General features: G+C 44.8%; 1 non-coding gene across 1 annotated transcript; it reads right to left on the minus strand.

Moving 5' to 3' along the window:
- Positions 1-208: 208 nt before the first annotated feature.
- Trnah-gug (transfer RNA histidin (anticodon GUG)) lies at positions 209-280 on the minus strand. Its single transcript has one exon. It is a non-coding gene; the product is annotated as a tRNA-His (tRNA).
- Positions 281-3,455: the final 3,175 nt, after the last annotated feature.

Here is a 3,455-nt window from a genome sequence, read left to right on the forward strand (position 1 = left end):
ACACACTAGCAGCAAGATTGGTGCATTAATAAAGCAACTGTACAGACATCATCTTCATAAAGTTTAAAGTATTTGTGCTGGTTCCTGTTTTTATCGATGTTCAGTATTCTCTGTCTGTTTGCAAAAATGTGGCTTGGGTCCCATACAGCATGTGGCCACATTTTTTTTTTTTTTTTTTTTTTTTTACTTCCAAAAGCCTCCTCATTCCTGCCGTGACTCGGATTCGAACCGAGGTTGCTGCGGCCACAACGCAGAGTACTAACCACTATACGATCACGGCGAGCTACCGACGGGCTGGGCACCAGGCTTCCCGTAAGAGCCACTGCAATATTAAAATTTGTGGAAACACTGCCATCTATTGCCTAAGTGTGTACATTTTCTTGATGATGCCAGAGATGAGCTGTGCTTCTCTGTTCCTCTGCTGAGAGGCCCAGCACCAAAGCCAGCTCCGCCCTCTTCACTGACTGGGAAGGCTGTCCTAGGAGAGGAGGAACTGGATTCCCTGTCTAGGAACCGGTAATCAAGGTAACAAGGCAGACAGAAACTGGCCGGCGGATACATGGTTTCCGCTCTTTATCCATCGAAGGCTGCGCTGCCCACCGCACCAGCCACCTACTACGCTGAACATAAATGGGAGTCTCTTTGTATGTGTCCTATTTCCACATGCTTAGGTAACACTACCATGAAAATATGACAGAGACAAACTGCCCTGAAACCCAAAGGCTAGTTTTTCCTAGCAGAGAAACAGAATATATTCCAAATGAGGAAAGGCTCCCTCCAAACCTACTGGTCCGAAAGTTACTCTTTCCCCAATTCACAGGTTGAAAAACGCACTATCACGGGCTTCCTTTAGCACTGACAACTCGTCGGACAGGAAGATAGTATGATCCGTGCTCCATACATTTCCAGGAGAGATTTACTATACAATTTCTAGTAAAAAAAAAAAAAAAAAAAAATTGTTATCCACAGGTATTTGAAGGGCTGAGAATCTTTAAAAAAAAAAAAAAAAAAAAAAAGCCTACAAAGAGTGTGTTGCTATAGATTGGGGCCGTTATTTGGGCTATCTCTTTCAGGCCTTGGAAACCTAGGTGCATCTGGCTGGGGCTGGCTGGGGCTGGCTGGGGCTGGCTGGGGCTGGCTGGCATTGTGGGTGGAGCGTCAAATCAATGTGCCCATTGGTTGCTAGGGGCTCCCTGGTTTCTGGAGGGAGAGTGTCTCCGAGGTAAGATTCAGACACAAAAGTTCACTTCCTGCTCTCCGATCTTTAGCTTCTATGGTCTTTATACTTTCACAGATACATTTTCCTTCTGTGGTATCACAGAATATTCTTGCCCGGTTTCCTGAGCCCCGAATGGTCTGTGTAAGAAGCAAGGCGAAAGGTAGAAGAGCCTAGCAGGTCACCAGGTGGAGGGAAAAAAAAAAACAAAAAACAAAAAAAAACCCAAATCTCCTCATTGCAAAGGAAATTACTGTTTCCCAAGCCCAATCTTTGGTGGGTCAGCTTTGTGGTTTGTTTGTTTGTTTGTTTTTACTATGCTCAGTTTCTAACTGAAAATATTAGTTTAAGAAAAAGACTCCTATAATACAAATTATGGAACAAGATTCTGTTTGAATTCTGGCTTGTCATCAATGAACTGGAGAGAAGAGGTCGCTTTTGAAACGTCTGTGCCTTTCTACTTAGGGATCATAATGGCTTCTACCCAACAGGACTGTCCTGAGGACAGATAGGCAGGTACATGCCAATATTTAAAACAGGCCTATCACGTGGTAAGCACTGTAGAAATGTTAGTTATCACCGTTTAAATAAACACATTCCATTAGCTGCTGTAAACTATTTCATTTGTCTGCCAGCCTGGGATACGCTCCCCAACAGTGCCCAGGATAAGGTTTCCCTGTCTGTGCCATCACAGGGTCCCGCTGTGTCTCCTCGCTCAGGGTCCCAGGCTGAGGGAACAACTGCTCTCAGGAGCTGACTGCTCATTGAGTCATGCTCATTGCTTGACAAATGAAGAGAGAGCTCTGGAGATCCCGAAATGAGCAAGTAAAAGCTCTTTGGAGCAGCTGGGCCATGTATCCTTGCCCCGGGAGTCAAACTCTTGGGGAGAGAGAGATGGCTTTTGAACTATATGCAATAGTCACTGAGCAGCACTGAATATTTGGGAGTTGTTGGGGACCATACTGTCCAAGTTTTGCTGACTGTTCTGCAATGGGAGGTTACTCTCCATTCTACTATCCTCTTGGACCCCTGGACTATGTATAACGTCATCCAGTCTCTTAGTTTCCAACAGCTAAAGTTAACCATCACAGTCTTAGCTTCCATTTCATGTCACCTCTTTATGACTTCCCGAAGTGGAGTTCTCCTGGAAAGAATGTAATTTTAAGAGCAAGGGTCTGAGAGAAAATCACCACAGTGTGCTGCACTCATCTTTTGTTGGATTTCTGTGGCACAAACAACCTGGAAATAATGTTTTCAATTCCCTTCCACTGCGTCTGTCAGTACAGACAGTGTCCTGCTCAATAGGATGCATTGACGTTTGGCTTTTGCTATTTTAATATAAATACCCAGGAGCAAACTCTCTGTTCAAACACACCTGAGTTGCAAACTGCTCAACTGACCAAGGCGGAGGAGGTGTGAGGAGGGAAATGGATTCTAGTGCACTCTCCACTTGCTCCTCCTGATTGACCTTGGACTGCTCACTGATCCATCCCTCCCTATAAGAGTAAGCGTCATTGAGCTACATGGCTTCTAAGATTTTTCGAATCTCTGACATGCCACAAAGTTAACTTAAAGAAATACATCTATGAATAGTAATACAATATAAAAATTTTGCAGAAAAAATAAGACCCATTCAAAGAGGCATGATCATCACCATTACAGTCTGTGTTTCTCCTGGTGGTTGCAGAAGTTGCCATTTTGCTGGCTTCTCCGTGTTTGTAGCCTCAGTGTCCTGCCCGTGGGAACATATTTTAAGCATGTAGGGATTGATCTTTTGGATGAGTGGCTGAAGCTGAGCATGGGGAAGGATGTCTCTTTCTTTAGTCAGTGTTTAATACAGTTTTATTATTTTAAGAAAGAACACTAATAGAAGACCAGATGCGCACACACACACACACACACACACACACACACACACACACACACACACTGTGGATCAAATTGTTTGCCAGTTTGAATGGCACAGGGTTCCAAGATGACCAGCATCTCTCATTTGCGAGGGGGCACTAAATGATGGATTTCACTTCCAAAGACACTAACTGTTGACTCCCTTCTCAGAGTCTTTAAGCGAAGATTGATGCTTACCAGGGTCTCATTGTTAGAGTAACAGCCTTGTTGCCTGACGGCCGTGGTGTCCCTCTGATGGAGTTGTTACCTCCTGGTCCTTCATAATGGATTCAAGCAGAGGAAAGGGGGCTGACAAGGGGCCAGGGACCGCACGGGTCCCCACCTCCCAGCT

This window comes from Peromyscus maniculatus, chromosome 2 (assembly GCF_049852395.1).
Source record: "Peromyscus maniculatus bairdii isolate BWxNUB_F1_BW_parent chromosome 2, HU_Pman_BW_mat_3.1, whole genome shotgun sequence".
Classification (NCBI taxonomy): domain Eukaryota; kingdom Metazoa; phylum Chordata; class Mammalia; order Rodentia; family Cricetidae; genus Peromyscus; species Peromyscus maniculatus.